Raw genomic sequence first — 13,381 nt, 5'->3', positions numbered from 1 at the left:
GCGGGCGATTTTCCCCGAGAGTGCGCCTGTATATGGAATAAACGCAGTGAATACCTCCTCCCTCGTGACTTCATCCATCTCCACAGATTGTGCTGTAGTGGTTGGGCGGAGAGCACGTTGAATCTGCCACTCTGAGTACCCATTTTTTCGAAATACATTTTGAAGAAACACCGGGTCGGAACTGTGAACACCAGAGGTACACGCGACTGATGTATCCGAGCAAGTCTGCGGTCGTTGAACATTGTTTGTCGGAAAATCACGCTATGGAGTATGAACGCACGAGGATTCTGGTACAGACGTCGAGATACTGGGACAGCGTTGTTAGAGAGGCCATCGAAATTCGCACCAATGACGACCTCATAAACCGAGACTGTGGCTATAATCTTAGCAAGGCTTGGGAACCAGCGATTGGGTTAATCAAGAGTAAATTGAGCAAACATATAGTTGTGACGACCACGGCGGACAGAGCCATCACACTGACGTCATCTCAGACGCCGTCACAATCTGTTCCACCGCGTGACCGCGGCGCGGGGCGCGGACGGCGGAGGGAGTGCGCCGTGGGCGGAGGGTATTTAAATCGGCCGCCGCCGCGACCGAAGCCAGTTCCCCCTGAGCAGCCATAGCGTACGGATCTCAGTGCCGGCACGTTCACAGGAGCTCAGTCCGTCAGTTCACCTGATGATGGCGACATGTATGATCGCCGAAATATTGTGCCGTTGGACACTGTAGACCGGCAGTACACCCGTGGATATTTTGATTATCAAATACGCCGGGAGAAACTCAAGAATCACATCTAGAGTAGTTGTTTAACGATTCTCTTCAAATATTTACCTAATGTGCGATGTTCGGACAGACATAAGACTGGGGATTGCTTTTTTTCTGTGGGAGAATGCGGTACAGCGTCACCGGTTTAGAGGGTCTAAGTGTCTTGGTGTAGGAGCAAAATTTTTGTATCGTTAATGGCATCGTTTCACTGCATGTTGAAGGTGTGGCGGTAGGCCTGCAAATTCCGCGCTACCCTCCAACGGTTGGAGGTCAAAGTTGTCGGTAAGAAGTGACACAACTACACAGTTAGTTATAGTGGTGGCTGTACCAAGGATTTCAGATACTGAATGGCCGTATCAAATCTGTCGCATTATTAGTGGCCATACGAGGGCTATCGTTAGCCATGGCCCCAATCCAAGTCCTCGAGGATGTTAAGAGGAACAGGGTGCCTGTGCCAGCGCAGGGAGTCGTGGTACCAAAGTGTTGCAAGCCAGTGACCGTGTCGCGCAGGACGTCCACTTTGTCGCACAGCCGCCTCGCATTCTCTCGATTGGTCGTCTTTAGAGAGACAATGTTCGTCTCCTCGTGCAGGATTACAATCCTCGTGAGTGGGACGGGGGAGGGGACGCATGTAGGTTTCACTAAGGTACCACATTCTGCAAGCGCTAGAGGCACTAATCGTGGTCCGCGCAGTGGAGCCATAGGTGAGGAGAGGGTAGACAACCATTTGGTACGTACGATATTGCAGAGCCTGAGTTGTTCCGAATTACGATACAAAGTTCCTTCGGACAGGCATGCATGCATGCAGGAGCAGGCACTGCGGCGACTACAGCCGTTATGAAATACATGAAATGTATTTCCAGCACAAATTTTCATGGTCGTCGTTCCATTATGCAGCTGATGGTTGTTCATATTCGCAACTGCGAATAGATATCATGTGTACCATGCGGTACAGTCGGAGCTTGGTGTCTTAGGTTGAAGTCCCTGCTGCTAAGGAGCGGGTACAATGCTTTTATCAGCTTCACCTAGATTTTGGGTGACTGTTCCGCATGTCGGTGGAGAAGCGGTTTCTTATCCACCCGGACTTGTAGGTATTTGGTGTCTGCCCCCGGTAGCTGAGTAGTGCCGGCACGTAATTCAGCATGTTCGGTCAGAGCGTTAGCTGCCCTTCGTAATAAAAAAACTGAGTTAATGGATCAACGACGAACTGAAACGGGTGTCTTGCGACGTCCGCCCCGAGCAGATACAACGAACGAAAACGAACAAATGAGATTAAAAAAAAAAGTGGTCAGCACGACGGACTATCAATCCTAAGGGCCTGGGTTCGATTCGCGGCTGGGTCGGAGATTTTCTCCGCTCAGGGACTGGGTGTTGTGTTGTCCTAATCATCATCACTTCATCCCCATCGACGAGCAAGTCGCCGAAATGATGTCAAATCGAAAGACTTGCTCCAGGCGAACGGTCTACCCAACGGGACGCTCTCGTCACACGACTTTTTTTTTTTTTTTTTTTTTTTTTGTAGGTATTTGGTGTCCGGGGACCATGGGACCCGGATGCCTGCAATAATAATGTTGTGGCGGAGAATATGGCGCCGTTTGGTGAAGTAGACTGCCGTAGTTTTGGCGGCATTGAGGGCAATCTTGTTGGGACGACACCTGATGACCGTTGCGACCACCAGCCTGAGGAGACGAACAATGAATAAGCTGGTCGGTGTTGCGGCCTGTCGTATAGAGCGCCGTATCGTCGGCGTATTGCGCCAGTTGGCAGTGTGCGATGACTGGCATATAGTTAACATACGTAATAAAGAGCATTTGAGACAACACAGGGCCTTGAGTTTTACTCATCGACATGTATAACCGAACGTTTTCGTTGCTGAGTAACCAGGAAGGTCCTATCGCGGAGGAAATCATCCACGATCTTAATAGAGATCTCCGGGGTGGTCGTCTGTGTCAGGAATTTGTACACGAGACTGTCCTGCCAAATCCTGTAGTAAGCATTTTGAGGTCCAAGAAAACCTCTGCCCTCGATATGGTGAACTTAAAGAGCTTGCTGACGTGTTCTGTGATCCTAAGAACTTGTAGTTCGGCTGCCAGGTGGGAAGTGAAACCGAACTATTCTGCACGGACTGTCCCAGCCGCCACGATGGACTGAGGAATGTGGTATGGTATTTAAAAGGCTGATGGGCCTGTTATTGGTAATTACCGTAGGATCTTTCAATGTCTTGAGGATTGCTGTCAGTTTGGCCTAGAGGCTGCTAGTTCACACCGCTATCTTTTTACCAAAAAATGGCGCGAGGACGCTTGAGCCAAGGCAGCTGCTATATGTGGGACCTCTGCCCAGTTTCGCGACCTCTTCGCTTATTGCTCCGTCTATGGTGAGCAGGCACGTGCGTAATGTGAAACTACATGCGTGCTCTCTGTTGGAATGCGCATACGCGGATTTAAAATTTAGATGTCAAAATTAATAAAATCAAATGTCGATAGACGTGTCGTTGATCATAAATCTAGGTGACATTTAACTGTATTAGTTTTGACATCTGAATTTTAAAACCGTGAGTGCGCATGTAGTTCCACATTACGCATGCGCCTGTGCATCATGGATGGAGTAATATTCAAAGAGGGCGCGAACTCGACAGAGGTCGCTCATGTAGCGACTACCTTTGTGCATGCGTCCTCGCGCCGATTTTTGGTATAAAAGTACTGGTGTGAAGTAGGGTACCGGTGTGAAGTTGCAGTTTCCAGTACAAAACACTTCCCTGTAGATGGCTGAATGACGAAATATCGTGGCAAGAAGTCGATGTGCCTACCTTGAAGACTCCTGCTTAAGTCACCTAAATGAACAGCCGAATCTACCAAAAATGCTAAATCTGCCACCCAGTTGGCGTCCTCAAGCTCTGGAACATATTTTGCTTTTGATATCTTGAACGATTTTATTTCTTTAATTGTGCTATAAAATCTTTTTAACGTTTGGCTTCCACTGAGCCACCTTATTTCTGTAATATTTACGATATCACCATACTCGGCACCTGTACTTGTGACGAATTCCTGGAACTGATGATGATTCAATCCACTAGCGACTATAAAATTCAGTCTTCACGACGATTTGTATAACGTGAACCATTTTAAAGCTTTTCCGCATAAATTTTCTTGTTATATTATGCGATAATATTTTATCAAATGAGAGTTACACAGTTTACATAATTGTATCTTGCAAATCATGTGAACAGCTGTCTCATGATGAACTTGCCAGTTCGAAACCGGTTACGGCGCTATTTACCTAAATAAACAGCAGTATTAATAGTGGCTGGTAGCTGTCTCCTTCTTTGTAAGAATTAACCTACATTAATTGTACATAATCACGATGTCACCATGTCAGTTTTAGACAAAATAGCAGCAGCAAGCATGTTTCCAGCACCAGACATACATTCACAGAGCATGTTTCTCTTGTACAGAATTCCAAACATTATACTTGCAAATTTTAAGAGGTCGAAATTACTACTTTTTACATTAAATGAAACATTGATTAAGTCTGACAAAAATGATTTACAGGTTGCTGTAGCGGTACATCGTTCCTATACCACATGTACAGTGTTCCTGATGGCGCTAGCACCACAGCGCGGTGTGACTGACGTTAAAATGCCACAGAAAGTAGAGAATGCGAACATCACACATTTGCTTCAAACTGAATTGAGAGAAAAGCGTTAAGTAACGTACAACCCTCACCAGTGAAATTTTAAAAATCAGAGTCTAGAACTGATCATACGTGCATCCTCTGTGGTATTTCCTTTATAGTGGACCACAGCGCCCCATCTCACATCAACCAGAAAGAGATCAAAACAATTTTTGATGTCTGTGTGCAGGCGTTCCTTTCGTGAGACGTTATGGAGTACAATACGATATTAAGCTGACAGAATCGACAGTAACACACGAGTAGTGCTACCTCACATTTGCCACGATTACAAATTGGTAAACACCGTCGACGAAGGAAGCAGCATTTCAGCGCAACACAAAACTCCTTCCCTCATCCCGGATACATGCAAGCCAAATGACCCAACTTAAATCGATTAATTTTTTCCCAAGGAATTAAATTGTCTGTCATACCGTGAAACTTTTGTCTGCGCTATTAACTGATAAGCCAAAACATTATGACGACTGCTCACCGTGACGTTGGATGCCGTCTGGTGGCGTTGCGGGCACGTGACTGTGTAACAAAAGTATGTAAGCGGAGCAGACACGGACGGGGGATCACCACAGCGAACATATGGGCTGCAAATGTGGAAATCCGTTGAGATAAGAGAGTTTGACAAAGGGCAGATTATTATTATGCAGAGCCTGTGAACGCATATCTCGAAAACAGCGAAGATTGTCGAATGTTCACGTGCTGCTGTCGTGAGCATCTATGCAAAGACGTAGAAAGACAGTTTAGATCCTTAGACGCCAGAAAGGCATCTGGCTCAGACACAGCTTTCCACAGTTTCATCCAGCTGATGCTTATTGTCGACCTCCTGTCTAGAGCATAATTTCTAATTATATGTTAATTACCAGATTTGCAATTTTGCGTGAATACTCACGTAAATTATAGGTGTTTTACATTATACGTAAGACTGGAAGCACTACAGTGAGCCGTGATGCGGGGTATCAGACGTCAAAGTCGTCCCACACAAGTGAAAGCTGTTGGTGGAGCCGTGATCTATCTCTGGAAGGACATAGCCGCATTACACACGCTAGAACGGTTGTCATGCACACCACAGAAATAGATCTTATGCGGGTAAATCCTACAAAAGGCTGAAGGAAATCTTTGGGTGTGAACTTAAACACCCAGATACTTTGTGTGCAATGCACGGAAGAATTTGAGATATTCTGAAACATCCTATTCGAAGCACTTTACGTCTTTACTAGTGACACTTCTAATTAATAAAATACAGTGTGTTATAGTAGCTGACTATATTCAAGATCTTCTGTGGAGTGTAATTTCAGATCGCCAGTTAGACACACACTTGATACTGCAGCCGTCAGTGCATTTGTTGCCATTAATAATCTATGTTATCGGTACTAACACACCTGAACGAGGGCAAAATAGGAGTCAAAAGTCACAGTCTACTAGAAGCGTATATAGGTACCATATCTAGTGTAATGCCAACATGCATAGTTCCAAAATACATTGGAGCAAGACACACAGAATTGTCTCCAGATTTTGCTTTGACAAAGCATGCTATTTCTAGTCTATTCCTATTCATCACCCCACAGTTAGTAACAAGCATGACCATATTTAAAGTAGAAGCACATTCCATCGGCTATTTATAGCTGCCCTACTTACATCCCAATACTATTTCAAGTTTACAAACACGTTCCTCGCCTGCCTGGAAAGTAACACAGTAATCCATGTGGCATGGTACTAACTTTGACAGCCATGTTCCTTAGAAGTGTATTATAGTTTCCGCAGTAATAACAGCATAAACCAGTCACCAACAAACGCACTTTAACTTGTATGTTAAGCCAATAGTTCTCACAAATGTGCTTTGTAATGTTATAGAACAAATCACTATGTATTTTTATAAATAATACCAGAAACAATCGTGGTCTATGTATTGTTATGGAACGAAACGTCTAAGAGTTAAATTTTCTTACAGCTTCTTGCAGTTTCCTCCAACATATGACAAATACCGGGTATCTTCCTATCACATTGCTGCAATGGTGGGACGAGCCTGCGACACATTCGACTATCATGAGGGAGCGAACATATATTTGAAATCCTAAGAAAAACAAGCATAGGCTGTGGGGGAATGTATTCCAATAAACGACTTGTGGAAAGAAAGTATTGTCTATAGGAATGTAAGTTCAAGAGCGAAATGGTTGGACTGATAGTTGGTAAGACAAATTTACATCTCTACTAACTTATAGTTGATTATGTACACCAAAGAAGAACTGAGAGCTACAGCTATATTCCAGACATTGGCTCCATCAGAGCACCGATGTTAACATCAGCCAACTCCAGTGATATGGTTCCATCATCGGTCTTTTAGATGCTTTCCAGTTGGTTTTACCCAGTTTCCTACCTACTACCGCACTTTCATCCCTATGCTGGACCTTGACAGAGATGAACTAGAGGAACTTACCACGTAGTTAGCTGTTACATGTATCACACACACACATTTCTTAATTGTTTGTCAGTTGAACCCTCATCATCTTGTCAAGAAGACAAAAGCTGCTAGACACTTTAGAGCAGAACAGTCGTGCATAACGGTATCGAAGAGATTGGAATTAAAGCAAAACATTTAGGTATAGTACAGAGAAAAGTGTAGGAGTATGATGTGAAGTTCACTTCTATCGGTAAAATTTTCATCGATTCAAGCACCAAGCTGGGAGATTTGGCTTGGATGTGTGCTGGGTGAGCGAAGGAGCTTTGTGTAGCACTGTGTCCTTGCTCCCTGCATCGATGGTACTGGTCAGTTTGTAATTGTGGCAAATGTGGGGTAGCATTACTTGTGTGCAGCTGTTGAGTGTGTCAACTTAATATCTAATCGTTCTCAATAACATCCCAGGAAAACAACGCCTGCACACACCCCCTAATACCTAGCGAGCTGGCGCAGTGGTTAACACACTGGACTCGCATTCAAGAGGACGACGGTTCAAACCCGAATCCGAAGATCCTGATTTCCCTAAATTGCTTCAGGCAAATGCTGGGATGGTTCTTTTGAAAGGGCACGGCCAATTTCCTTCCATACTCCGATCGGACCGATGACCTCACTGTTTGGTCCCCTCCCCCAGACAAAGCAACCAACCAACACACCCAAAGAATAGTTTCCATCTCTTCGTAGCTGATGTAAGGTTGGGCGCAGTTGTCTACAATAAGGGGAATAGTGCAGAGGACGCAGGTATGATCATTCTGGAAATCGTTTGCATTAATCACTGTTTTATTTCACATAAAAAGTAGTAGTCTCATCCTCTTAAAGTTTGCAACCGTTGTGTTTGGAGCTGTGTACAAGAGAAACATGCTAGGCGAATGTGTAACTGAAATGGATTTGTTCCTAATATACAGCACACCGACAGTGGCGTGCAATTGGTGCGTATCGGGGGAAATGCGTGTGGTGTCGCTTTGGGTTCCTCATTGTATGACACGGCTCCAGCTGCTCTGGAGTTGTACTGGGAAGGTGAAAGCAGCCGGATACACAACAGACTAAACGGTCCGCTGGAGCATCTAATGGTCAGTTGCAAACATGAAACGCGCTGTGTAACTGTCCGAGGTTTGGAACAGCAGATTCCATCTCTCAGTGAGTAGGGGCGTGCTGCGGTGCTGGCGAGGTGACTGTGGGAGCGGTCTAAAGAGATACTCTAACTGTGGAATGTAACAACCATCCCATTGCATTCCTCTATCAAAGGAGGACACAGTCCTGTTCCAAAATTAGACTAAATTTCAGTGTAAAATAGTGTAGTCTTAGGAATAAGTCAGAAAGCATGTGGACTGTTGTGTGGATGCACTGCACTAGCAGACAATGGGCTTGGAGTTGCCAGCTCAGGTTTGTGTCTATTGCAGGCAAAAGCACCCTCTGTGTAGTGTGAGTTCAGGGGCCGTGTGACGTCATGCTGTGCACTCCGATCAATATCGGTGATGATTTACACACAGCCTGTCAGAATGAGTGGATGTTTCAGACGTGGAATACGACCCAGCACAGCACAGCCTTGCAATGCACAGTGAGTTGCAGTGGAGAGGACAAGAGAGGCATTTGCAAGTCGACCGACGGATCGTGCGAAGTAGTGTGGTATGGGAGACGTGAAGTTCAAATAAAGATGCAGGTGAAGACCTGTCCTTCTCCTTTCCACCCCAGTCACATACGACACTGACAAGTGTTTGACATCCATATGGGCTGTATCAGTGGACTATTCTGTTTTAACGTTAGGATGAGTGTTCTATAGTTTGATTCCTAGCACACATCCCATCACTTTAAACTCGGGGTAAATGGATTTTTAATTTTTTTCCCCTGTCATTTGGGCTAAAGTACAAGTGTGGCTCTTGCATTTGTCATGTTTCCAATCAGTTTAGCTCCATTCTTGGAGAATGTGGCTGCAGTGCTGTCGCAACAGCATACTAGTGCTGGGAATCACAAATTCTAAACAACATTCAGTGTTAGGTTATTGAATTGGTAGTATGTGTTTGTGTGATGTCTCTCTGAATGGTGCTATCACCAATGCATGGTTATGTGATTCCACTGCAATTTGGCTCTTAGCGGGGGGTACCACAGATGGTGTGATGGGAGACTTCTCATACCGTGTGGTTATCCTGAACTTTGTGACTGCAGAATAGCGAGCTCTCCTGGTAAGGTGTTTGTTTAAATAAAAATAGAACAGAAGTGTTCCTACCACACAGCGTACAATTTGGGTTGTAACTTAGAGGAATACGTTGGGGATGGTGCCCAGTGGTGGTGGCAGCCCAGGTGGGGCACCTGCCATGCTCGCTGCACATTACAGAGTAGCAGCGATGATGGGATGGTGCAGACAATCAGGGGCCATGGCATGGATTGTTGGTGAAAGGGGTGGCGTCGGCGTGGGTGTTAGAGTCCTTTCCCTTTTTCACGGATGTTTGTTTAAATAAAAATGCAAGTGGATAGATCCAAACTTAGAGCATGCATTGACCACACACCTCACTGAATATTAACTTGGAGGGAAAACATCTCAGAAAGGTCAGCGGATAGGCCTGGACCTGCACAAACATGCTTTGTCCCTGACACCAAAGTGGTAGTATTCCAGAACTTGGATTCTGATATCATAGAACCTGTCCCAATGTCTCAAGCCTGGGCAGTATGCCAGAATTTTACGCTGTTATAAACAGAACAACAGCTGGATTGTGATGTCACAGAGCCAGGCCAGTATTCCAGCTCTGTGCCACATGCCACAGTATCTCAAATCTAGGCCAGTATGCTGCACTATTCCCACCACTTTGTACGTAGGGCAGTTGGGCTATTGTCAGCGTCAGGAGGAGACGGGGTTGAGAATAACCCCACGAATCAACAATGATGTCGTAAGGGGTTGCATCTTCTGTTGGGCCTGTTCTCTCACCACATATCTACTAACGTGTCATTCACAATAGAAGTTCTTCCAGGTTTGAGTCATAATAGCACCTGTCCCCAGGCCACAGACAGACTGTTAAAAACAGTCTTCAGTCTACTCACATAGCTCTCCGTCTTCAGGCCACAACTGGCACATCTGGACCATCCGACCGCCGTGTCATCCTCAGTTGAGGATGCGGATAGGAGGGGCGTGTGGTCAGCACACCACTCTCCCAGTCGTTATGATGGTTTTCTTTGACCGGAGCTGCTACTATTCGGTCGAGTAGCTCCTCAATGGGCATCACGAGGCTGAGTGCACCCCGAAAAATGGCAACAGCGCATGGCGGCTGCATGGTCACCCATCCAAGTGCCGGTCACGCCCGACAGTGCTTAACTTCGGTGATCTCACGGGAACCGGTGTATCCACTGTGGCAAGGCCGTTGCCAGTCTACTCACATAGCCAGAGATACAAATGCGTCGTGACTTCCAGTGCATCTGGTGCCAACTCAGCTTTCCTAAAAGCACTGTCCAGTCTGAGCACCTGGTAAGTTCCCTTGCACACTTCTGAGTGGCTCAGCGGACCTTATATAAATTTTGCTGAGGCCGTTTGTCCGGTCGGTTTACGACTTATAGTGCGTCCCCTTGCCTGTTACCAAGTACAAGATGCCATAGGAACTTCTTATTAGCATGTGGATGCAGTTCCATACAGGAAATTGTAATCTTCATAGGTAAGTGCTGGTAACACTGGTATTGATTCATTTTTCATTTACTGATGAGAATTATTTTACTCGAATTGGTTTATCCTTTAATTTTGGGTTTTACATCATTTGTGGGACAGATTGGGAAAAACAGTAGCATAACATCACCCCTTCCTGTTCTTTTACACTCTTTGTTTGGAGGAATATAGGATTTTGCCATGTGTAAAGGTCATCATTTATTACATTTCTTACCAATATAATAACCCAACACACACACACACACACACACACACACTCTCTCTCTCTTTTTCTTGCTGGTGTAAAGTGTGAGCTTCATTTATTAAACATGTCACATTCATCAGATGTATCAACTCACAACTCATTCACTCTTCTTTTAAAACTAACATTATAATTTCTGCTCTTGCCTTGACTTATATTCACATTCAACCATTTTATAAAAACAATGTGTTATTACTTTTCTTACTCATTCATTCACTGGTGGCTCTGGCACACTCATACTTTTTCGTTTTTCAAACATCAGTTACTCATTCACTGTCACTTAAAACAATTTTTTAAACTTTAACTCGTTCACGATTTTTTAAATATGTGTACATTAAGATATGGCAAATATACTAAATCACTTGAAACTACATCATCACTAAGTAACATACATAGTACAAGATGTACTTAAAACTCAAGTTATATAGCAATATACTCGACACAAAACAATGTAAAACTCAGAACATATAAGTAGCACACGTATAGCAAATGATACCTGACTTGTGTTATTGTGCATAAAACAGTGTACACATCTGTAAATGGTTATAAAATGTGGTGTTCAGACATTAACTGGAGAAGTCGAACATTATATCATACGTTTTTTATCTATGCAACTTTATATTTAAACAAGTTAAAACAACTGAATTTTACAAAGATCTTAGTTGTGCTTGTTGTGACGTAACAAGACTGTTACGTCACACTGAAGTAGCCGAAAGAAAGGCACGCGTACACACACGCCGACGGGCGTGAATTCTGGAACAGGATAACTATTGAATGATAGCAAGAAAAGTACGTAGCTGCTTTATACTTAACTTTATTAGTTGATGACTACAGCGTTCTTCTTGAGACATTTATACTATAATTCTCAAACTATGTAAGGCTAATGGCGCCTTGCTAGGTCGTAGCCATGGACTTAGCAGAAGGCTATTCTAACTGTCTCTCGGCAAATGAGAGAAAGGCTTCGTCCGTATTGTCGCTAGCAATGTCGTCGTACAACTGGGGCGAGTGCTCGTTCGTATATCGAGACCTGCCTTGTGGTGGCGCTAGGTCTGCGATCACACAGTGGCGACACGCGGGTCCGACATGTACTAAATGGACCGCGGCCGATTTAAGCTACCACCTAGCAAGTGTGGTGTCTGGCGGTGACACCACAGTGCTCATATTCCTTATAATCAAGACCTACAGGCCAGTTTCTGTCATACAAGAATTAAACTTTCCCCAAAAGAAAAGCGCATAAAACTGTCGTCAGTTTGAGGCACAAAGCAAGTTTGTCATACGAGATTGGCGAAGTCACTAGTTTGTATGAAGGTTGCGGTAATAGTTGACACTAGTTTCGCCAGAAGGTGAACTGTTTGCAATACAAGATCGTTCTTAACGTAAAATTTCTCCCTATTGAGTTTACTGCACACACATATTGCAGGTGTCCTAATTTCAGGCGTTCACAGTATGGTGACATAATCTATCTTAAAAGAAGTTCAAATCTTTGATACGATCACAGTTATTCTTGATAGTTTTTAGGTGTAATTGTAGAATCAAAGTTGAAATAACGTCTCTTTCTTCCTGGGTATCATTATAATGTACACCAAAACTGAGTGGTTAATGTCTTTTCACTCGCCCAACCTTGTGAATAATTTTGATTAGTGTTCACTTGAGAAACGATCAACGACCTCTATCAGTCGCAAAGCATTCAATTCCATCCACAGGGTCCTACATTATTTTTCATGTGAATATCCTTGGGAATCATGAATATGACTGTCATTATCTCATTGTTCATTATGGACGAAAACACACTACATTTATTACAAGGGCAACACACAGTAGTTTGTTGACAGTAGCTAGGTGCAGGTCCCATATGACATCATCATTTTGCATAGGTAAACAGAGCTGCTGGAGCACGTCTGTCTTGCAGTAGTCAAAGATCGGAATATCCAGCTGTGTGTTCGCCCGTGCGAGACAGTGATGCGTTCCTGGAATTACCTTGAGACCTCCGCTTGCATGGCGGACACTTTCAGCAGCGAGCAGGTAAACGCCAAGTGTACTGTCCTCGCAGTATCTTATCTTGGTTGGCGGGCAGTGACCGAGCCCCGGCACCTACCTCAGCTGGTCAGTCTGCTGTCCTAATATCTTGTGCCACTGGGAAAGTGTCTGACTGTGGGCGGGCCATAGCACACCATTTACTTGTTCCAACTCTCCCTTCCCATCTGCTGTCTGCAGTTCTGTCGTACCTTCTTCCAACATGTGACTGGTGTGACCTCAAACAGTTTACAATACATATATTAATGATACAATCCTCATAAAATACAAACATATTCTGCTCTTATTCCCTCTTCTTCAATAATAAATTGTTTTAAATTCCTTTTTATTTTAACTGAATTATTTTATCACTTTTATCAGTTTTAGTTCTTAAATGAGTATATACTCATTCAAATGTTTACCTTGATAACAGAATTTACATCAGTTCTTTTACAAATTCCTCTTTTCTATTGTTGTTAATTCTTCGTTCTTTCACGGATTCATATTTACATTTAATTTATTTCATCAAAGATAAGTTGTAATCACTGTTCTCTTACTAAAATTTTCCAAACTCATTTTCAGT

General features: G+C 44.0%; 1 pseudogene; it reads right to left on the bottom strand.

Moving 5' to 3' along the window:
* Nucleotides 1-10,136: 10,136 nt before the first annotated feature.
* LOC124718455 lies at nucleotides 10,137-10,253 on the bottom strand (annotated as a pseudogene).
* Between the last annotated feature and the right edge of the window lie 3,128 nt (nucleotides 10,254-13,381).

This window comes from Schistocerca piceifrons, chromosome 1 (assembly GCF_021461385.2).
Source record: "Schistocerca piceifrons isolate TAMUIC-IGC-003096 chromosome 1, iqSchPice1.1, whole genome shotgun sequence".
Lineage (NCBI taxonomy): Eukaryota > Metazoa > Arthropoda > Insecta > Orthoptera > Acrididae > Schistocerca > Schistocerca piceifrons.
Note: the sequence above shows the minus strand (reverse complement) of the source record. Positions and strands in the feature narration are given on the sequence as shown.